This window comes from Hippopotamus amphibius, chromosome X (assembly GCF_030028045.1).
Source record: "Hippopotamus amphibius kiboko isolate mHipAmp2 chromosome X, mHipAmp2.hap2, whole genome shotgun sequence".
NCBI classification, from domain to species: domain Eukaryota; kingdom Metazoa; phylum Chordata; class Mammalia; order Artiodactyla; family Hippopotamidae; genus Hippopotamus; species Hippopotamus amphibius.
Genome location: NC_080203.1, coordinates 20018024 through 20042846, shown reverse-complemented (window position 1 = coordinate 20042846; position 24823 = coordinate 20018024). Strand labels below are relative to the sequence as shown.

The 24823-nt window shown below is 42.8% G+C and overlaps 1 pseudogene; it reads left to right on the top strand.

Moving 5' to 3' along the window:
• Positions 1-617: 617 nt before the first annotated feature.
• On the top strand, positions 618-1186 carry LOC130841984 (protein mago nashi homolog; annotated as a pseudogene).
• Positions 1187-24823: the final 23637 nt, after the last annotated feature.

Below are 24823 nucleotides of genomic sequence, written 5' to 3'. Positions count from 1 at the left end.
AGCAGAAACTGACATTTGGTGTCCCAGTCTTCTGGAAGAGAGCCAGATAATGAATTGCCAAATGAACAGTTTCTGGCTCTCTTATCAAGGACAAATCTTATTTCAGCTGAGATGCTAAGACGCTGTGGCAGGAGCAAACTAACAACAATGATAACAACAATTGGCCGAATGATGCAAGCCCAGAATGCAGGATAGGCTATTTTCTTCGTTAACTGCGTCTGGAAACAGGGCTAGATGTGATTTATCACCTGCATTAGATGCTCTACCATGACATTCTAAACAGACATTTTGTGTTGGATATCTACTGGAAAAATTTTTATTCAACACTAATTTCATCAAAACCTGGAGAGTTGATATAGCCAGATTTCATCAAATGACGGAGAATTAGTATGATATAAACTATTTACTATAAAGACATTACTTTATTCTCTAAGCCTTCTTTGAACTCTGTTATACGCTAGAGTTTGTAGCCTAATACCTAGATTAAAAACGGAGAGTAGGAGATTCATGCTGAATTGTGCCTACCCCCAAGACCCCTGAAACTGATCTGAAATAAGGCATGTCCTCTTGGGAATATTTACAGACTATTCTTCATGTAAAAGAACATAAGAGGTTTGCTGTTGAAGTTCGGTCTTGGTTGCCTTTTGCCAGCCATGGAGAGTGATTTCTATCTGCGATACTACGTGGGTCACAAGGGCAAATTTGGCCACGAATTCCTGGAGTTTGAGTTCCGACCCGATGGGAAATTGAGATATGCCAACAACAGCAATTACAAAAATGATGTCATGATCAGAAAAGAGGCTTATGTACATAAAAGTGTGATGGAGGAACTGAAGAGAATAATTGATGACAGTGAAATTACCAAAGAGGATGATGCTTTGTGGCCTCCTCCTGACCGAGTGGGCCGGCAAGAGCTTGAAATTGTCATTGGAGACGAACACATTTCCTTCACAACATCAAAAATTGGTTCCCTTATTGATGTCAATCAATCCAATTTAGGGATCCAGAAGGCTTACGAGTATTTTATTATCTTGTCCAGGACCTGAAGTGTTTGGTCTTCAGTCTTATTGGATTACACTTCAAGATTAAGCCAATCTAGATTGAATATTGGTGTGGACACAAGGGGGGTGGGAGTGCTTCTTTTAATTACCATTATCAAGACATTTTTGTGTATATCAGGGCAATATTTTTTATACACTAAAACGATGTCTTTAATAAATACATAACAAAATGCAGTTTTTATTAAAAAGAAAAAAAAAAAAAAAGAACATAAGAAGTCCCTAGAAGCCAAAGAAACAGACTGCCCTGAGCAAGTCCTTTTCCTGCCCTTCCTTCTCAAAAGTCCGCTGCAAAGGCTCTGGTCAGTGCTGCAGGCTGCTCTTTTATCTCCGTAACCTGAGTGCCTTTGCAGAGCAGGCTTCCTCTCTGGTATTCAGTGAATTCCAAGTCAAGTCCAGGCTCGAGTCAGCTGCCTCCATTGTAAGTCTTTTGCAATTCGATGGATGGCTTGGCCCTTATGCCTTGAGGATTGGAATCTCCTGGGCAGGGATAGGATTTCACTTTCCATGTCTACAGCGCTTGCACCAAGGTTATTAATATAGTCTATACAGGGGGATCATATTGACAGCAAGCTGGAATCCACATCATAAAGCCTGCGCGGCTTGAAGCTAGACTGAGCCAAGACCCCAGGGGGAGACTGAGTCACCCTGGGGAATTTTGAGAATTAAAAATCAACTCAAGTCAGTCCTGTCTAGGACACTGCATCTTTCCTTCTATATCAGCCCCTCTCTTCCGACATCCCTGCACCATCCATGCCTGGAGGTGCACTTCAACATGTAAGGGGGAAGTAACCTGGGGGACACCTCAGGTGTTACCTCCACCGAGGCATTAGGGACTCAGAGTTTAAAATGAATGAATGAATCATAATACAGTGATGTATCCCAGCCTAAGAATCAATAAGACCATTGGAAGAGCTGGCAACTATAGTGGAAAGAACACACTTTCTGGAGTCAGACCAGGATTTGGATCTCTATCTGGCTCCTTACTAGCTGCATGGCCTCAGGCAAGCAGTTAGCCTTCCAGGGCCTCAGTTTCCTCCTCTGTACAATGGGGATGATCCTAACCAGCTGTCTTATAAGAGATGCAGGAGAAATTGGAGAGATAATGTAAAGAAAGCACCTTTTACAAGACCTGGTAGAGACTAAGTACCCAACAAATGGCAGCTGCTGTTATGGAACAGGGCAGGAGAGACGGCAGGGTCTGTCTTAGTGTCCTCCAGTCCCAGCTGAATGTCTGCTTCCACTGTGGACAAGAAGTACTCTCCCCAAATAAGACACTGGATCAATACATAGGATTTACGCTTTCTTCTACCTTCATGTTTTTAATGACCCAAGTCATTCATGATGGCAAACTCTATGAAAGTTCAAATATCGTAGAAAACATGAAAATTCTCTTGACCCACATACAATCCCACTCCTTTCCCTCAGGGTAATTGCTGGTTTCAGCTGGTTTTGTAAGTTGGGGGGCTTTTTTGGTAAGCAGTGTATATAAGAATCGACATATAAAAAATACATAGCGTTGGGCTTCCCTGGTAGCACAGCAATTAAGAATCCACCGGCCACTAGAGGACACAGGGCGAGGTGGCGGTGGTGGGGAGGGGGGGGCGAAGGGGAAGCCCGGATGAAGTGAGAAGGTAGCATTGACATGTATACACTGCCAAATGTAAAACAGATAGCTAGTGGGAAGCTGCTGCATAGCACAGGGAGATCCACTCGATGTTGGGTGATGACTTAGAGGGCTGGGATGGGGAGGGTGGGAAGGAGCCGTGAGAGGGAGGGGATATGGAGATATATGTATAAATACAGCTGATTCACTTTGGTGTACAGCAAAAACTGGCACAACAGTGTAAAGCAATTATACTCCAAAAAAGAGCTTAAAAAAAAAAGAATCCACCTGCCAATGCAGGGGACACAGGTTCAATCCCTGTGCCAGGAAGATCCCACATGGTGCAGAGCAACTAAGCCCGTGCACCACAACTACTGAGCCTGTGCTCTAGAGCCCACAAGCCACAACTAATGAGCCCACGCTCTGCAACTACTGAAGCCTGCGCACCTAGAGCCCATGCTCCACAACAAGAGAAGCCACCAAAATGAGAAGCCCGCACACAGCAATGAAGCATAGCCCCCCTCTGTGCAACTATAGAACGCCCGCATTCAGCAACGAAGACCCAACGCAGCCAATAAAAATAAATAAATAAATAAATAATTAAATAAATAAACAAGTAAATTTAGAAAAAAAAGATATAGTGTTGTTTTATGTGGGTTTTTGGTAAAAAACCAAAGTATGTTTTGTATGTATGCTTCAATATTTTACTGAAGTATAACATGCATATAGAAAAGCAAACATAGGCTAAGTGTACAGCTTGAATTTTCACACTGAACACACATGTAATCGGCACTCATATCAAAAAACATTACCATCGGGAATTCCCTGGCAGTTCAGTGGTTAGGACTCCACACTTTCATTGCCCAGGGCATGGGTTCAATCCCTGGTCCAGAAACTAAGATCCCACAAGCCTCCCAGTACGACCAAAAAAAAAAAAAAATTACCATCACCCCCAAAACCTCTTTGGTGCCCCTTTCTAGTCAATAAACTCCCAACAGTGGCCACTATTGTGATTTATATCAGTGTAAATTAGTTTTGCCTGCTTTTGTACTTTATATACATTGAATCATACAGTGTATTAGTCTTATGCGGCTGTTATAACAAATTATCACAAACTCCACAGCTTAAAACAACACAAAACTATCATCTCACAGTTTCTATAGGTCAAACATCCAGGCACAGTGTGGCTGGATTCTCTGCTCAGGGCCCCCCTGGGCTGAAATCAAGGTGTCCACCAGAACTGGGTTCTCCTCTGGGGCTGGGTTCCTCTTCAGAATTCACTGGTTATTGGCAGAATTCATTTCTTTGTGGTTGTAGGACTGAGGTCCCTGTTTTCTTTTTTTCCTCTTTTTCTTTTTCCTTTTTTAATTTTTTTTTGACCACACAGCACGACATATGAGATCTTAGCTCCCCAACCAGGGATCAAACCCATGCCCCCTGCATTGGAAGCACACAGTCTTAACCACTGGACCGCCAGGGAAGTCCCCAAGGTCCCCATTTTCTTGCTGGCTGTTGACCAGGGGTCATTCTCAGCAACAAGAGGCCACTCACATTCCTTGTCACAAGGCCTCCTCCACCTTCAAGCCAGCAACAGAAACCTTCTCTCATGTCAATGCCCCCTCGTGCTTCAACTCTGACTTCCACTTCTAACAGCTGCCAAAGAACATACTTTGCTTTTAAAGAACTCATTGGAGCAGGTCAGGCCTCATATGGATAATCTCCCTATGTTAAGGGTACTACTGTGAATCTAGCAGTACCTAGGTTAGTGCCTGACTGAATCACTAGGGGTAGACATGTGTCCACTGGGCTCCAGGCACCTTGGAGTTTCATCGAAGAATTCTGCCACATGCAGTATGTCCTCTTTTATGTCCAGCTTCTTTCACTCAACATTGTGTTTGTAAGATTCATCCATATTGTGAGGATCAGGTCTTTTGGTGAATATGTGTACATATAGAAATAAACACGTTTTGTTATAAGACACTAAAGCTTCAGAGTTCTTTGTTACCACAAAATAACCCAGCCTATCCTGACTGATACAGAAATCTGGAAGTGGAATTGCTATGACCAAGGGCAACAGATGCTGCTGTGTTGCTCTCCAATAAGACAGTGCCCTAAATATTGTGCAAGAGCATCTTTCTTGCCACATCCTTACCAACACGTTATGATAGAAGCGTGTGTGTATAAATGAATTGCGGCCAATCTGAGCTTTATTTTGTATGCTTATAAAACAAGGATTTTCTCCTGTGTAAGGATTCAGGAGAACAAGCCTAACCACCCTACCCCCGCCTGCCCAAAACACTAACATCACCACCGAGGACTGTGCGTGTCCCGTACTGTGCTCTATTTTTTCATGGAATTTATTACTCCCAAATATTCCATATATTTACTAATTTAGGATGTTTATTGTTTGCTTTCTATTTCCACCCACAAGGATATGAGCTTCTGCATGGCGGGGATCTCTGTTAGGTTATTGATAGATCCCAGAGGCCTAGAATACTGCCTGACACACAGCAGGAGCTTAAAAATATTGGTTAAATGAACAAATAAATATTAACTCAAGATATGAACTTGAGGTTATTATTATCAATAATTATAATAAATTATTTTAATGGTAATAGTCATACTTTCTAAATCAAACAATTAGGTCACTGCCTAAAAAAAGTATTTTCTGAATTGAAATATGGGAAAAGATTTAATTATGCATTTGTAGCCATTGAATCTACTGTGTGTTTCTATTTCTACCTCATTTCTTAATTTACACGATGTTAGAGAATTTTATTTTATTTATTTATTTTAAAATATTTATTTATTTGGCTGTGCCAGGTCTTAATTGCGGCACACAAGATCTTTGTTGCTGAGTGCGGGATCTTTTAGTTGTGGCATGTGGGATCTTTTTTAGTTGTGGCATGCCAGATCTTTACTTGCAGCATGCAAACTCTTAGGTGCAGCACGTGGGATCTATTTCCCTGACCAGGGATCGAACCCGGGCCCCCTGCATTGGGAGCACGGAGTCTTAGTCACTGGACCACCAGGGAAGTCCCTAGAGAATTTTTTTTTAAATACCCTAAATTCTTTCTGGATATGCTTATAAAACTGAGACTACTGCAGAAAAGCAGGGATTTAGAGATGCTCTCTTCCTAGAGCATTCTACCGTGCCAAAACAATAAACATCTGTCCCTGCAAATTCTGTCCTGAAATATCTTCCCTTCTCACTGCAACTAATCAATATGCTGCTCTTCCTTCAAGATCAGTATCAGTTAGGGTCCAGAGCAGAGCTGTCAAAAAGAACCTTCTGCAACGATGGAGATACTCTTCACCTGCACACCACGAGATCATAGCCGCTAGCTACCTGTGGCTTCTGAGCAGTTGAAATGTGGCTCGTGTGACTGAGGAATTAAATTGTAATTGAACTTAATAAGTCATTTTTACTCACTTTAATTTTAAGTAAGTTAAATGACCACAAGTGGCTAGTGGCTACCATTTTGGACAGCACAGCTCTAGAGGAAAGAAATGGAAGAATGGAATCCATTTATGATCCTTTGATTATGGCAGCCAGAGGGAGCCTGAGACTCAAAGGTGACAGAAGAAGGTGCCAGGTCCCTTTGTTCATAACCCCTTCCCCTGAGTGACACAGAAGAAGGAACAGAGTGCCCTTACCTTCTCTCCTCAGAGGAGCTTGGGCCAGGGGACAGAAGGACTCATGCTCTCGTAGTCATTGGACATTGACTTGTTCCTTCATGTGGTCATTGGCTTAGGCTGTGTCTACATGGGCCCAGTGACTCAAGCTGGAACTCTGGATGTGAAATGGAATTTTGGAAACATGGATTTCACAGCTCACACACAGTTCCCCTGCTCACATTATGCTTTGTGCAGCTCACCCTGGAGGCACTTACCTGCTGGAGGATTGGATGTTTCAAAGGAGGTGGTAACCACTGAAGCAGGTAATGGATAATAAGGAAGTAAAGTCTAGGTAGGTTATCCAATAGAGAAAATAACCAGACCTGGGGTTTCAAAAGAGCAAAGAGAAAGAATATTACCTATTTTGAGTTACTTCTTGGAGCAGAGAAAATCTGGCTCTACTGCGCTGTTATGAAATTAATTTGAAGTTGAGAAACTGCAATATATTATAGCTATCAGTCTCTCTGGACGGTTTTACAATCAACATGTAAGATATGAAAAAAGAAAGATGCCAATAACATATTAATGTGGTATTCGGTGTTCAATCTTCTTTATGCAGCAGAATATTACAGCTGAGCAAAAAATGATCAAAAAGTTGGTTCTCTTTTATACAAAGAAACAGAATAAGGAAACTTGAACTTTAAATCATCCCATCTGTCACTTTCCATTGATTGAGTCTTGCTCATTAAGATAAATTCTAAGCCAAAATATCATTTTTATCTTTTGAGCTCTCCAGAAAGTATGCCTTTTAGCTACCTTGGTTTCTTTCTTTTTCTTTCCTTATTTTTTTCTTTTGCTTTTTTTCCCTATACTGGCAGCTGCCACAGAAGAATAGAACACTATCCCATTGTGTGTATCCCAGACTTGCTATTTGAGCACTTCTGGAAATCTATGTACCTGTAGCTTAACGCCTGACACCCAACTACAGATATTACCAAGCAAAGTTAGACATCCCCCTTTGTCTTTTTTGCATGCCGCGTTGGTACAAGATGGGTGAGGGGTGTGTGACTTCTCTCAGACAGAAGAGAACCCAAACTCAACTCGACCATAAATGAGCTGTGGGATCTTGGCGGAGTCGTTTACCCTGAGTCTCAGCTTCCTCATCTGTCGAAAGGGAGACACTAATGAAGAGGACAGGATGGATAAGTGAGTCTGTTTTATGTCTTCTGGCTGGTTCTAAGCACTTATTCTGACTTAATTCCCTTCTATCCCAGCATGTCATGGCTCTGCTGTGACTTATTGCAACCCTTTCCAACAACTGATGCTGATGTGATGCAGACATCCTTGCTAACTGGCAGATAGCAGGTGTCCTCTCAGCATGAGTTCATCCCTCCCTCCCCTCCATCCTCAGCAAAGCAGCTAGAGCTGCATGTTCATAGGAGGCCCCTTGTTCTTCCCCCTGCCCTTCGTTGCCAGGGATAAAGTGAAGGGACAAATCAGGAGGCACTCATGATGACAACATGCTTACGAGGATAACACAGGTCCAAATCGACCCTGTGAAAAAGTGGAACGGCAGAAGTTTCTGTTCAGTTGCCTTCCCCCCTCCTCTCCCCGCCACTCCCCATCCCTACACCCCTGGGGATCCATCTACTTCCCTCCTGCCCATACTTGTGAGCTCAGCACCCTCCTTTTCCCTTCTCTCGCCCTCCCTAAACCCATCCTCAGACCCTTCATTCACACTACAATGTGGACGAGTGAGAACCCTCCTTGTTCCACGCACACTTGCCCGCGGATCAGAATCTCCAGTTAAAATGGATTGTTCTCCGAGTATAAAATCTCAGGCATCAAGCCGTGGGAGAATATCCTTCATTTCAAAGGCCTTTTCTGGAGTTGTGGAAATAAGGCCATGCCATTACATGCCCACAGGGGTGAGCCAACACCACAATGCCTTCTTGAACCACAGGCAGGGCCAACTATTTTCCCAGTGGAGATTGCCCAAGTAATGACCCACGGAAAAAGAATCCTCCTAGGTCCCCATCAGTCTGAACAAGAGGGGGCAGCAGAGAGCAGTTGGCCGAAGCCTGAGGAGCAAAGTGTGGTTGGATAAAATACTGCAGTTTGGAGAGAGGTTTGTGAGGAGGCGGGTTGGAGATGGGAGCGAGAATGATGCCAAGAGAACAAACAGTCCGTGGGGGTCGGGGAGGGAATAGGTCTAGGCTTGAACAGACACCGTTGCAGCTGGAGGTAGGGAATGATGAAGGTATCAGAATCTCCAAATAAAGTCTCTAGGGAGTAAACAAATGATTCTTCAAGAGACTAGAACGGCCCTTCTCAACCTTTTATGGGTTCTGAAAGAACCCACGTTTGAAAATATGATGGAATCCAAAGGACTTCTCTGGAGGAAAGTCAACACATAGATTTTACAATCAAACTCAAGAAGTGTTCAGCTTGCTGCCCAAAACCATGCGTGGACTTTAGGTACAAAATTAATCTAGGTGCTTAGAGACAGTAAAAGCAAGGCCACCTGGTCACTCAGGTTTCTTGTCTTCTTCGATATGTAGACCTGGACTGCCCACTCACTCCAGAAGGGGCCCGGGCCTGTCTTCAGAGTACTTGCATTTCTATTGGTTCTAAACAATCCCAAAGCAGCCTTGGACTCTAGAGTTTAGTAAGGATTCACATGTAAGATTTGGGGGTTCCCCTGCTACTCTCTACCCCCATCTACTAGCTAATATATTGAGATATTCCTAAGTGCCAAAGACTCTGCGTTTCATACGGCCTCAAATCAAGAAACAGTTACTCTTATCATCCTCATTTTGTAAATGGCAAAACTGAGGTGAAATCACTTGCCCAGGTTCACACAGCCAGCCAGTTATAGAGCTGGGAGAGGCACACTCTGAGCCTGAAGTCTGGCAGTCAACATGACCCATGCTGATGACCAGACCCAGCTCAGGCTTCAGAGCTTTTAGAAGAACATTTAAACATTGCTCTAGGTAGGAACATTGTTCAGAAGGTCAGTTTTGAGTCTTTGCTTTTCTAGTGAATAGTGAAGATCCCAGTCGTTGGGATCCTTGCCCAATATTCGTTAAGCAGGTGAGACACCTACCTGGGGGGGAGTGCAATCTGTGATGCTCACTTTCTCTACACCCTCACTTCATGTGCTGCTTCTTTAAACACTTGACAGCCCCCCCCATAACTGCACAGGTGTGCGAAGGCAAAAACATTCCTCTCCAGAGATCCATACAGCCTGTGGAGTTTTGTAGATATGAGTTGTTTTCTTCCCTTTAATTGTTATGTTCTCTTAGCTTGTAGTTGATAAAATGTATCTGTTCAAAGAGGGAATGTGCTTTAGAAAAAAAAAGGCAGCCTCCAGTGGTGCCGGCAGCTTCCTCCCCACTTGAGGATGGAGGTTTTGCTGTCTCACATGATTATAGGAAAAGGTAGCAATGAGACATGGGTCCCATACCTGCTGTGGTAGTTGGCCTGTAAAAAAAGCATCAGTTTCCTTAATTTTTTTAAAACATCACGTTTGTTAACTTACTCTTTGAACAACTACATGGAACATAAAATAGATATGATCACAAAGAGCAGGCATTTTAGAGAATAACGAAGTCAGACACTGCATCACATAAATAACAGATTCCTGTGGGTTAATTTGACTTGTCTTTATAGCAAAAATACAGCTACCTTCCTTACCATTCGATCTGCTGTCATCATAGATGTATGGGGCTTTTCACCGGCTTTATAAATAAATTGGAATAAAGCTTCCTACAAGAAAATGAAAAATAATTAAAAATGATGTTTTTTTCAACTCCCCTGCAATGGCACGCCATTATGGCTGATATCCATGAAATATTCAACGTGCTGGGTTTTGCTCGATTTCCCATATTAAAGCACATTTGGAAAAGATTTTTTATTTACTTCTTACAGCTACCTGGATTAATGAGAGTGTCCAGCCAACCACTCTCTGATATTTTAGCTCTAAGTTATTCTTTTTCCAGGAGAAAGGAAATTTTAATTAACATGATCCCTCCACATGCTTCTGAAGGATATGGTGGTCTCACAATGACACACTCTGCTGCGGCTCACAATATGGTAAAGCACTTACCTGTGCAAGAGGGTCGCTTCCTGCAAAACGGCACAGTCCTCAAGAGGAGATGGGAGAGGAGAAATGGAAGAGAAGAAGAAACAAGAGAAGAGGGGAAGCAGAGAAGGAGAGAAGGAGGGAGGAAGAGGAGGATGAGGAGAGGTGCAGGAGACAATTCTTGAGAGTGGAGAAAAGCCCTGGTATTGAACTTTGAATGGACTGGGCTGAAATGCAAAAAGCAAATGAGTTGTTAATTACCCACAAGAGATGAAGTTTTCAACCAGAAGATACTGAGTCATCTTAAAGGGGCAAGGTTTAGTAATTTCCTCCATCAGTGGAAATGCGTGTTCACAAGCAGGTTGACATCTGTTATAGAGACATAAAGTTACCTTTCTGCCACAGATGAGTTGCATGAAATCACAAATCTGCTTGAAGTGGCCAACTCCCACAAAATTTCCAAGTGGCATCAAAATGCTTGCATGTTGTTTGGGAAGTTCCTCTTAATCTATAGCTGAACTTCAGGGAATAGTAATTTTGTTACCAAGTCCAAGTGAATCAGATGAGGTGTTGAGGCAAGCAATACGACTTTATTCTGAAAGCCGCCAGACAGGCAGCAGATGGGTTAGTATCTTCTGAAAAAAAAACAACCATCTTATCAGGGTCTGGATGCAAGTTTCTTTTATAGAATCAGAGAGGGAGAGGTGGGGAAGTAAAGTAAAAAGGGTTATCAGTCTTGCAAAACATCTCCTGGAATGACTAGCCTTGGGGAAGGGATATGTTAGTTTCACAGGTGCGTAGGGTTCCCCAAGGCAGGCCATTGTGTATGATTAAAGCAAGGAAAAGCAAAGGTTAAAGTCAAAGAAACAGATCCAACATGGAGTCCAATTTAGCTCTTCCCTGTTACAATTTCACAATACATTATCAGCTACTACATGAAAGGAAACACTCCATGGCTGAGTTAAATAAAATAAATAGGTGCTTGTAATGGCAAGTCTTCTCAGAGTGTTTAGTGCTGAGTGGCACTGTACACATCTCCCATAGAGGGATATAGCACTTTCCCAAACATGCTTGTCAGGGAGTGTGTTGTTCACAAATGCCTATTAATATCTCATTGATCTAGTATTCCCATGAGGAAGTTTGGGAACTATGGCTTAATCATTTCAGGTGCTTTCCTGGGTATCTAGGCCTAGGATACAGAAAAGAGGGGGGTCCCTAAAGGACGAGCAGAGGAACGCCAAACACAAGCTTGCCTTTCTTCTTAAATTTGTCTTGACTGGCCTTGGACTGGTCATGGTAAGAACCCATTTCTTGGTTTCTCTGAGGATAGTGGACCAAGCTCTGGGCTGGCCATAAGTAATATCTCCTCAGCTGGTCTAGCTATAAACGTGGATTATGCTGGCTCTAGTTCAATACTTCTAGAATGAATTCAGAGCGCAAACAACTGGGTCCTCCAAACCACCAGGAGACCCAGTCATTTACATGATGCCTGCAGCCTGAGTTTGTCATAGCTCCTAGGCGTTTCACCAATAATTGATGATCGGTAGGACTGGGAGAAGGGGTAAAAACAGAGCCAATGGAAACGAGAAAGAAAGGATTTGTCAATTCTGCAGTAAACGGACATGACTGTTGGTATATTTTATTTTATTTTTACCATAAGAATGATGGCCAGGTTCAAGAATTTCAGCAGAGCTCTAGATGTTGGCTGAGAGATCAAAAACAGAAGAATCCTGTCATTTCATACTTCCGTGACCTTAACTCACCCAAATATTATTTGGAAAGTGACTTTCACTCCAAAGCCCTTTTATGGTGCCTTTCCATGAATGTGGAATATCATGCTTTCCTACACCAAAAGATGGGAAGTTTGGTAATGGGAGTGTTAGGTTAGTGAAATGTAATCTTTGTGTCCTACTTCTGAAGCTCTCTGATGTTTCCCATGTTTTGACATTTAATTGAAAGCACCATGTTTTTTTACTAAGCAACTCATTTGAGCCCTTGGTGGTCACTTAAGACCTACTTCATTGCCATCTGGCACTCCTCCGAAGCCAAGATTATGTAGTAAATGCATGGTTCAACTCTGTCTGCTGCAGTCATATATTGATCTTGTGGTTCTTGGGGGAAGTGGTGTCTTATTCAGATTTTCAAGTTCTGTCTTATAACGAAGGTCCTTTGGCTTCCCATGGGTTCATAGCTGTGAAATCAATTATGACTTCAGTAGCACTGACAATGTACTATATTTGTGAAAAGAAAATTGAAAAATTATTACCTGATGGATGAGAAATGGCTTTGACATTTAAAAACAGAAAATGCTTCTCCATATCTCTTCTAAGTGATGTCTGATGTTGACATTAGCATTTATGTAATTCATCTAATTGTAGGAACCATCATGTACTAATTCTCAATAGCAGTAAAACCTACTACAATGGGGAATAATATTCCTTCAAAAGGCTTCATTCCAGCCTTCTTCTTCTAGGCCCATCATATCAAGTCCATAATAATTAACTTATTTTGCTGTAATTCTGCTTCAGCAGAGACATAATGCTGCCGAGGAAGATGTAATGAGGCACCTTGAATGAAAGCTGAAGTGGATGGGGCAACAGGCGTTAGTCCAAAGGTTTGCATTCACTCGGGAAAGACTTCATGGGCAAGATTAGAGATTGAAAGGCATAAGCTTTTTAAATTTTTTTGTAATGAGGGCCAAATTTTCTCTTAATTATCCAAAGGCGATTTTAATAAAGAGATCAACAAAATGTAGGGCTTAGGTTTGGGGTAATCTTATCAGAAAATTCTAATCTGTCTACCCGTGATGGGACCAGAGGAAAATGTCATTCTACCTCAGTTCTCCATTTCCCCACAGTGGTTGGTGTAGGAAGGCTGAAAACAAAGGGGTTCAACATTTCTATAGGTGGAGGTGAGTGGATGTGTATGGTACCGACCAGGGTTCTTAGCCTCCTTAATGAATAGAAGTTGATCAGAGGCAAGGCAAGAAATTCAGGCAAGGCTTTATTGGGGCCCCTGCTGCAGCAGTGGGGATCAAGAACAAACAACAGCTTTCCTTGCTCTCTTGCTCCCTGATGGGGTGAGGGTAGGGTGTGTCCATGGGTTGGGCCAGAGGGGTGGCTTAGGTGGTTTGCTCACCCCTTTGGTGGTGGTGTGTGTAGGAAGCATGCACAGTACCCTGCTTTTGCCCCCCCCCCCCCCCCCCCCCCCCCCCCCCCCCCCCCCCGCTTTTGCTCCTGGCTCTTCAGAAGCAGCAGGTGATCATTTTGGTCTCTTTGTATCTTGCAGCAGGTGATCATTTTGGTCTCTTTGTATCTTGTTGTCCAGAATTTGCCCCAACTACACAGGCATGCAGTTATTTTTAGTCCCTTACAGTTTATTTGTATTTTGTTGCTCTAAGAGATGTTGTCCTGGTGCAAACATTGCAGCACTGCAGCAAAAGGTCCCAGGTCCCAGCCTGTCTCATTTAGGAGCTATCTCTCCAGGGAAAAGACCTGGGCAGCAGGACTACATCCCATCAGGTCAATCAGAAGACAGAGGAGAGTGGTCCCTGCTTGTCAAGCTCCCCAGCACGTGTCCGCACCCAGGGAACACAGCGGCAACTCCAGAGACAGAGCTCTGTGGGTTGTTGTTCTCTTTTGCTCTGGGTACTAGATTGACAAGGGGCACCTGACCAAGCTGAAAACAGGGAGATAAGCATTCTAGGAGATGGGAGTAGCACATACAAAAGAAAGTCACTGTGAAAAAGCATGTTTTGGAAATACTAACAGAAGTTCAGAGAGACAAAGAGTATGGGACTAAAAGGGTCCCATAGACAGCCTGGAAACATATATTGAAGAGATTCCTATGCCACACAGAGTTTGCATGCAATTTTGGAGAAAGGTAAGCGCTAGGGGAGAGGACAGTCTATACATGGGGAAAGATTGCCAAGATGTCCTTCTTCTTCTTCTCTCCCTGGGATCCCAGTTCATCAGTACAAATTAGCTCAGACACTTCCACCACCATCACACAATCTCTGTGAGACTCCCCAACCAACTGCACCACTACACACACACACAGACACACACCCCACAGATAATACTTCCCCTCAATGCTCCCGTTTCACCTCGTAATTGCTTTTATACTGGCACCTAGCAGGATTTAGTGAATGAACTCATATACTGTGTCTGCTTTCTCAACTAGAACACACCATCTGCTCAAGAGCAGAAAATGGGAGGTTTTTTGGTTGGTTGGTTGGTTGGTTGCTTGGTTGGTTGGTTTAAGCACCATCATTCCAGAGACTGGATGGACCCACTTCTCCTTGCTTGCTGCTTCCTCAGGCTGACTTCTGTTCACGCGTTGCAGGAGAAAAACTCTCCTTCCCTGAGCCCCTGTCTCTGGTGGGGATCCCCTAAAGGACAGCCCGAGGCGAGGATCTGCTTCCTCCTGATGGACTGGGGGGTGGTGGGAGGGAGGGCAGGAAGTCACAGGAGTGGGATCTCAGGGAAGGTCCACTAAGGAGCGTGGCTCAGTTACATCCTATGGGGACTCCTGAGAGCTGGTCTTTCCCCAGGTGGGGATGGGGGTGGGGCAGGGTGATGGTGGTGGTCTGCTGAAGCTCTTTCTGCAGGTACCACAGAAAATGTGTTTTATCCATCTCTGTACACGGCCTGCTACACAGTAGGAATTCAATATATGTTTGTTGAATGGAAGAAATTGCTATTCTAGGCTCAGAGTCTGATTCAGCTCCTGTAAAGTTGTGGTGTTAAGATTTTCCTCCTTAATACTTTGGGAGGATATCAGGCATGCTGCTGCTTACAATCATTGATTTCTATTCAGTTGAGATTTGTGCAAAGCCAACTAAGGAGAAGCTATGTTTATTATTTGTTTGTAGCATGTTATAGCAAATGCTTTGGTGTTCAAAACCCACTGTACTTTTGCCTCATTTATTTCTAAAAGAGAAGTCAGGAGATATTCTTTTCCCTTTAAGTAATGGACATGGGAAGCCAAAAAATACATTTAAAAACACACGCATTCGCTTTTCATTTGTCTGAGATCAAAATTAGATGTTTCTCCTCCATTATCTCATAAAAGTGTATGATTTATGAAAGACACTGAAGCAAGTGTCATTAAAACTGATTACCCTAAGTGAATAGTGATGTACATGTGGGTATGCACCATGATTATGATGTTATCGAGAGTAATCTAATGATCAGTGGGATAATTTGATTTTGTGGTGTTGATAAAAGACTAAAAGCAGAAGCCCTTGGTGAAATCATATCTCTGATCCAAAATAAGCCCCAAATTATGACCAAGAGGACATTTGTTTTCGACTCAACCCACGGACCCAACGCCCAGGTGGACAGTGCCCTCGGGCTGCCTTGGCTGCCAAGAGTCCCGTCTACTGCAGACCTCGGTGACAGTTCTGAATCCCCCACCCCCACCGCGTCTAATGCAGAAAACAGGAGAGAGAAGAGAGCACACAGCAGGAAGGGGAAGGAAGTTTCTCGCAGGGAGGACCTCTCCACAGATGCTCCCAGTCCCACCAGGAGTCACTGCCTGCTCCTTCCTCCACACCTGGTGCCTTCCATCCCCCCGCCCCGTGTCCCCCTTGCTGTGGGTCTTGCCGCATCAGTGGTCCTCCTCCTCCTCCTTGCGTATCATCACTCTCTCACTCAACCGTAGATCCTCCACCTCTCAGCACTTTCAGCTGTGAAAATGGCACTGTCATTCCTCCCTCCCTACATCCTGCACCAAAGTGGTGGGACACGCACCCTGTCCTTACTCCCTCTCCTTTCTCGATGCCCCCTGGCTCCTAACTCCTCAGGGTCTGGATCTGATCCTCCCATTGTACTGGCCTGAATTCAAATGACACAACTTATTCAGTGTCACTGCTTCTTCATTCTCCATCACATCTGACCTCTTGGAGCATTTGATGACTTCATGAAATTCTCTCTGCACTTAGTATCCCCAATATTTTCCTCTCCTGGCCCCTGCTTACTCTCTAACAAACCCCTTCTCCACCTCCTGCCACCAACAGGTGGGCAGACTTGAAGATTCTGTCCTCGACCTTTCCTCGTCTCCCTCAGAGATGTCTTCTTTTCCCATGACTTAGATGACCACCGCTCTGTGGCTGGCTCTCTAATCTAGGACTCCAGGCAATCACACTGCTCCTGGCTCCCCATTCCCATCAGCACACAGATAAAATTCCCTCTTTGCCCTTTGCCCTCTGCCCTCTGCCCCTGTGGCACGGTTCACTGCAGTGCTAGGCATTTTACCATGATGATCCAAAGTGAGAAGAGCCAGATAAAACCAGGCTCAACATCCTGCTCTGCCGCACACTTCCTGTCTGACCTTGTTTCCTAAACAGTCTGAACCCCCATCTGCAGATTGAAAGATAATAACTCATTCTTGCCTCATATGGTTGTTGTGAAAATTAAAAGCATTCATGGAAATCGCCTGGCCCATAATAATTATTCCATATGTTTTAGCTGTTATTATTAATGTACCCAGTAAATGTTTATTGAATGAAGGAGTAAACTAGAGGGATGCTTCAGGCACTGTTGCAGGAAGGTGGGAAGAGGACAGGAGGTTTGAAGACTTTAGAGCCCTCTCACCTCCTACAACATAAAGTGCAGGCACCTCCTGGGGGGGGGGCAATGCCACCTTATGAAGATGACTAACCTTTACAAAACATTGCTTATTTTTTTATATGTGTTGCTACAGAAAGCATATAAGTAACATAGTTGTCTTTCAGCTTAAGCTGTGTATCCACTTTAGCCTACTATATATAAACCCTGTTATAAGGTTATTCCAGTTTTTGTTGATTACTTAAATGGAAAACAATTACCTCAGTGAAAATTGCACAAACAGAATGTGCTATTAAAGAAGGAAACCACCATTTGATTCTCCTGAAATTAAAGCACACTCTCCTCCCCCAACTCAGCCAGATTATCTCCTGGGAGGTAACAGGCTTTTTCTCCTAAGTAACTTTCTCACACAAATCAAGCCGGCTTCTCCCAAAAGGATTTTCCAGCAGTGTGAGAGGGAATCGGTACTCTGATTAGCAATTTGTCTTTGCTTCATTGACTGCTCTGGTTTTTTCTTACCTAAGCCTTCTTTTTAAACAAATGTTTTCTTTTGCAATAATTTCATATTTACAGAGAAGTTGCAGAGTTCCTGTACACCTGTCATCCAATTCCCCCTAATGTTAGCATCTTAGGTAACAATGGTACATTTGTCAAAGCTACGAAATTAACATTGGTAATGTTACAGACTTTATTCAAACCTCCCTAGTTTTTCCACTAATGTCTCTTTTCTATTCTAGGATCCGATTCAGGATACCATATTGCATTTAGTCATCATGTCATTTTAATAAATATTCCACTAATACTGAATAAAGCCAGATAATTACTGTCAAAAGGTTCTGTACCCCACAACAGTATTTAAAAACCTGTGAAATTCCATGTGGGGTGGGGAAAGCTGACCAAAATGGAATTTATGCCCATCATCCAAATAAGCAAAATTAGTTGGAAATTTTTTTTCAGATAGTGCCAAAGTGGAATAAACATTTGCTTTCTTCCTTCTCCTTCCAGGCCAGAACTTTCTCTAGTTTTGTCTCTCCTGGAAAGTTGAGCTCTGGTTACACCTCCACATTTCAGGTTTGACTGTTAAGCAGTTACCTGATTCTTGGCCTCCTGTTAGAGGTCACTTCCTAAGGCCCTTTTGCCTCTGAACCCAGGGAAGCATGCAGCTTGCTTAACCTAATGTGTCCCAGACCCTGCTGTGCATCCTCATCACCCGGGGTGATGGGAAGTTGGAGAGAAAGAGTTGTGTTAATCTTCACTACAAACTCAGCTGTGTGACCTTGAGCAAGTCCATTCAGCCTTTCTTGGCATCAGTCTCCCCAACTGCACAATTTGTGGTTTGTCAATGGCTGACAAGGGCTGGTCGGTTAGAATCGGCTAGAAAGCTTGTTGCAATGCTGATTTGCAGGTCCTACCTCACTTATGAATAGCTGGGCTGTTGGGCCTAAGAATGTGTATTTTCACACACACACACACACACACACACACACACACACACGCACACACACACGAGTCACCCCAGGTCATGTGGATGCACAGCAGGGTCTGGGACACATTGGGTTAAGCAAGCTGCATGCTTCCTTGGGTTCAGAGGCAAAAGGGCCTTAGGAAGTGACCTCTAACAGGGGGCCAAGAAAAAGGATCAGCCTCCTTGTGGGAGCTGGTCTGGTGCTTCCTGGGGCTCCCAACGCTATCTGGTTAAAGGACAGCTCCCCACTTCCTAAGCGTCCGTTGCACTCTACCTAGGTATTCGGTGGATGATGCATATTTAGCCAACATAGTCAAAGTTCTGGTTTTCTGTGCATTCTATTTAAGTCGATTTGGGGGAAAGTAGCTAAAGACAAGATAGAGGAAAGTTTTACAGAAACATTGGAATTTTAGTAAATGACAACTTAAGGTATATATTTGAAGTTTCTGCATTGATTACTTTTCATTCCTTACCTGGGAGTGCAGAAAAAAGAAAATGAACTGATTTTACATGATACTGTAAGTTAATCCACTTATTTTACCTGTACTCTGCCTTTTAACAAATCCTCTTAGATGTATTCTGATAGCCAGACATGATAAGGAAATATTAGTAAGTTGATTTTGCCTGTGATTGCTGCAACTTTCTCCATTTTAATTCATAGAACCTCAGAGCTGAAAAAAGCTTAGAGATCATATAACCAAAACAGATTATAGATCAAGTAATTTCATTAAATGGGGGAACTGAAAAAGAATACAAAGGGCAATGACATATTCATTTTGACTGAATTAATAATTAGCCAGTTCACATCACAAACTTTTGAACACCATTATTTCTACACTTTGCAGAGGAAGAAATTGAGGCTCCAATGTGCAAGGTCACACACAGCTAGTAGGTGAAACAGGAATTCAACCCAGGTCTGGGGCCTTCAATGTCGTACTCCAGAGATATACGTGGTAGCCTTATTTATAACAAGAATGGATCGGAAATAGTGGAGAAATGCTCACATGATCTATTGTGCATCTACTCAATGTATGTGGTAATTAAAACGGACAGACAACATTTTATCTTGCAGATGGGAGAATATATTGATACAATCATTCCTGAAAGCAATTTAGCAATATGAATAAAATGTCTTTTCGAACCTCATACTCTTTGGTCCAGCAATTCACCATCTAGGACCTTATCCTAACGTAATAATCAGAAATTTTGAAAAAGGCTATTTGAAAAAGTACTTATTGCAATAGTACTTAAAAATTTGTTTTAAACTGGAAGGAAACTAAAGGTTCAAAATTAGGTAATGAGTTCAATAAATTGACGGTTCTTTACGTGCTATACTGTCACAAGCATTTTAAATGGTGTTTTAATGACAGGAAACTTTATAATATTTTAAGTGAAAAAAGAATGATCAAAATATTGTATGTACCTTGTGATCCCATTTTTTGTTGAGAGAAAAATGTATGCATATGTTAAGGAAAAAAAACAAGATTGAAAGGAAATATATGAAAATATTTTAAAGTGTCTTAAAAACGAAAAAAAAAGCACTAAAATGGTTCTCTCTGTATGGTGAAATTAGAGTTCATTCTTTATGATCTCCTTTGTGCCTTTCTGAATTTTGAATTCTCTTTAGTAAGAAACAAACCACTTTTATAACCAGAAAGAATACATTGCTATTTCTTAAAAGAAATAAAAATTCATATTACAAACATAAATACATACCATAGAGAATGCTATGATATGTTGAGTGAAAATATAGAAAAACTGCCTGCACAGTAGAATTTGTGAAAATATATACGTAAATAATTTATCTCTGCAAAGACAGAACTAGATGAACATACAAAAAATAGTGAAAGTTTAGGGGTTTAGATGGCAAAAAAAGTGAATTTCTTCTACCCCTTTTTATTTTCTACAATCTCATTAATTAGCATGAATTTTTTAGAGAATAAGCATTCTTTTTTTAAATATTTACTTATTTTATTTATTTATTTATTCATTTATTTATTTTTTGGCTGCATTGGGTCTTCGTTGCTGCACACAGGAGCTACTCTTTGTTACAGTGCGCAGGCTTCTCATTGTGGTGGTTTCTCTTGTTGCGGAGCAAGAGCTCTAAGCACGTGGGCTTCAGTAGTTGTGGCTCGCAGGCTCTGGAGTGCAGGCTCAGTAGTTGTGGCACACAGGCTTAGTTGCTCTGAGGCATGTGGGATCTTCCCGGACCAGGGCTTGAACCCGTGTTGCCTGCATTGGCAGGTAGATTCTTAGCCACTGTGCCACCAGGGAAGCCCCATTAGCATGATTTTTAAAATAATGTTTAAAAATTCTTCCACTCCATTCCCATAAGTGCCATGACAACATGGGGTGCTATGTAGGTAAGAGCACAAAAGCTGTGTAATCAGACACACATGCACTCCAGTCTTGCACTCTGAAATTTATGAGCTGTGTGTCATTAGGCCATTAGCTTAACTTCTCTGTGAAATAACATAGCACCTAGCTCTTCAGATTACCAGGAGCGTGAAGGAAGATCATGGATGCTAACTGCTTATCATAGAGCCTATCAGAGTCACTAAAAGTGTTTTCTGGCCATTGGAGTGAGGAACGTGATGAGTTTCAGGTTTTCGTTAGTGTGTCTTCAGCGTCGTTCTTGGTCTCACTTCACCAGGCTTCAGAAAGGTGGGGGTAAAGTTGGTAGGCCTTCTGGGCCCTGTGTGTAGCATGAGGAAACTACTCAACAGTGTGGATGAGGGCAACCTGGAGGAAAATGTGTTCTTCCCAGTCCTGCTAATGATCTAACCCACACTGGATGTCTTTGTTGGTAGCTCTCCTGCCAGTGAATTCTCACTTTGGTCAGTGTGCTCAACCTCCAGTTATTAAACTTCAACTCAGAGATGTGTTTGTTTGTTTGTTTGTTTTCAATGCTTGCCCCTCTTTGTATAAACATGCCTTTAAGGAATAATGCTGGGTGCTCCAGCAGGTCATGGAGCAGCACACCACAGACAGACACACACAGGGTTGCACTCCAATATCTTCCTGCTGGCCCTCGCTGCTGCTGATGATCTAGAATTAAATTCAGTCCTTTGGATCAATTTCGTAGTCTCCTAAAATGGAGTACTTAGTCTTATACTCAATCACATGTCAATATCATTAATTTGGTAGGGACTTCCTCTAATCAAATACCTGGGAGCAAGATCTAGGGTAAAGTGAATTTTGAAGATAAAAGATAATTTTGAAATTAGCGACACTTGGTTGAGTGTAGCCTAAGTGTAGAGTCAAAGGTAGGGAGGTGAGGGACTCAAGGAGACTGCCCAGCTCATTGGTGGTGCAGAGAGGCGACCTTGGCATTCATTGCCTTCATTTCTGAAATGGCCCAGAGTTTCAGTTCTCCTCTACCTGCTGAAACCTTCATCTTATTTTTATTTAATTCATTTATTATTATTATTTTTTTTACTTTTTGGCCACGCCATGAGGCATGTGGGATCTTAGTTCCTTGACCAGGGATTGAACCCGTGCCTCCTGCGTTGGAAGTGTGGCGTCTTAGCCACTGGACCACCAGGGAAGTCCATTCATCTTATTTTTAAAAACAGCAGAAACTAGTGGTTCAGGGCCTGGGGACTGGGTCAGTCACACGTAGACTCCAAGTCGGAATCCACATCTTAGCTGTGGAACCTCAAAGAACATTACTTGAGTTGATGATATCTTCTACCAACAGAGCATGTAATGATTGAGATGCTACAAATAGTGAACAGCATAGAACCTGGCACCAGGGTAAAAAAAAAGCTCTCAGTAAATGGGAAAAATTATTACTCTACCCCTTGAGGTCATTCATATTCCTAAAGACTTCTCCAGTTTCAAAATTCCTTGCTTTCATAGAAAACAAAGACGGGGACTTCTCCCTGACCTGCGGCAGTTAACAGTGCATAGAAATACAATAGCTGCATGCTGAAGCCTTTAGAGATGAAGCATACTGATATCTGCAACTTACTGCATCAAAAATTTAAGATGGATTGATGGACTGATGAAGATATGGATAAATACACAGTTGGGTGATAAAGCACACATAATAAAATGTTCATAGTAGAATATGTATAAGTGGGTGTATGGTTATTCACTATATAATTATTTCAACTTTTCTGTATGTTTGAAATTTATCAAAATAAAATGTTCGGTGGTGAAAGAAAAAAAAAAGAAATACAATAGCAGCAATTCCTGCCTCGAGACATGCCCCAGGCTTTCTCCTGCCAGAGTTACCTTAACTCACAGAACTCTCTCATACAGAGTCAGGCCAAGGGCAGACACCATACGCTTGGCCAGCTTCTCCCACCCACTGGGGTCCATTGGAGATGGGCAGTAAAAGCTGTATCTGAACTGGGACAAAATTTATTACCAGACTCTCATTACAAGCTGGAGAGGCTGTTCTGAAATGGAGTTTGGTTAAAGCGATACCCCAAATGTCATCAGCCATCTGCTCCCCTAACCCCTCAGTCCCCTACAAAATCCCCACCACCCAGAAGAGCATTTCAGAGACTTTCTGGGGAGAGGGGCACACACTATGGGGACACTATGCTAATGGGTGACCCACTCTTTACCACAGAATGGGTAATAACAGGGAGATAAATCAAGTTCCGCTGCTCTGAAAGACCAGGGGGCGTTCTGCTTGGGGCCCTCTAGACTGAATAGCATGAATCAAGTTGCTTACACCTGCAATCCCAAATCTTCAGGAAATCCCAGGAAGTGGCCCGTGCCCGCCCACCCAGCGGGACAGACCATCACAGTCTTGTTCTCCTTTCCCGTGGGGGGAGAGTTTCCTGACCACAGTGATAAGGCTATTTGATGAATGTTTAAACCATGGCAAGCTGTACAGAGGACACGCAATTTTCGTTAACAGGAAATGTTATACAAGCAGTAGAAAGAGTATTGAATTTTTTGGAACAAACAATGCCAAAAATAAGCTTTTACTAACTTACCTCTTTGGATTCTGCCCTTACTACAACTCTATAAGACCAAGTAGTGTGGCATAACAATAAACACTTCAGACTCTAGGGACCAGCGTTCGACTGCGGGCTGGACCAGCGGTTAACTGTGAGCCCCTTGCTTCCAGTCCATGCTCTCCTGCCTTCTGGGCTGATGTTCTGCGATGCTCTGTGGGCCTGCCTTTCCTCTAGCAGGGACAGAAGATGCCCCTTCCACCCTCACAATCCCCAAATATTTATTTGTGGCCTTCATGAAGCGGCCAAAATGACCACTTCTCATAGGAAGGTATTAGATTACCTCCGTTTTTTACCTTAATAAAGGTGATAACTTCAATCCTGACCCAGAGACCCCACACCTTGCCACCAAATCTCTGTCCTCAATGCAGCAGTTTATCTAACTCGGAGTTCTGCCCTGGAACGTCGGATGGTGTACATGGCAGGCCACAAGCTTCCTTGATCACCCTTGTATTCACTGTGAATAATAAAAATCTACAAATGGGAGTTTTACAACAACAACAATAAATCACTGGAAAAACATAAGTATTTTATAAAATTTTAAAAAGGTGACAAACTCTTCACAGGCACAGAAACAAGGGTAGCTCAGGGGAACTCAACAGGAGGTCTTCTAAATAGTGCTCTCTGTAATAAAAGAGCATTAATGAGACTTAGCAGGCTATCATTCAGTCTTGTGGTCTAGTTGCAGATTCCAAAATTAGTAGGACCAATGCTGAGATTGGTTCAACTAGGGTAAGCTGACAAATAATCAAACAAGGTAGCTACAGCCAGGGATTTAGTGACACAGAAAACAAAGGTTGATGGAAGGTCTCAGAGAAAAGGTCCTGCTGCGGAGACCAATCAGCCTGAGACACTGCCTTCCACTGTGTAGGATACAAATACAGTATATACATACTTTGACAACCCCCCATTTGTAAAATTCCAAGATTGTTTGCATAAACACAAGCACACACATTATAAGCAATGAAAACAACCCCATGCCCAAACCAAGGCCAAATCCAAAGGCACAGCACCTCAAGGACTGATGTCATGGGACCTCTTTGAGTTGAAGTCTTTAGGGTGAAGTTCATGGCTTCTGCAGAACTGCTGTGATTCTTTGAGATTCAGAGATCTATGGACTTACGGTTAACCTTAAACACCACCAATGCAAAATAGGACATACAAAATGAAGAATCAAGGCTAAACAACTATATAGAAGCTATAGATGGCACTTCCCATTTCCTCTAGAAGAAACATTCTTCTCCTTGAGTTCTATAATCTAAAAAGATCTGGGGGGAACCACTCATCTGGAATCATGGGAGATTTAATTCTTACCTCTAACTCCAGATTCCCAAATCCATCTATTCTGGGTCCTAGAGGAGAAAAGCACAGGTGCCTGGTTCCTGGCTAAAACCTTATTCTACATCCCCTAGCTTAGCACCCTGACTGCACAACCTGTAGTCCCCAA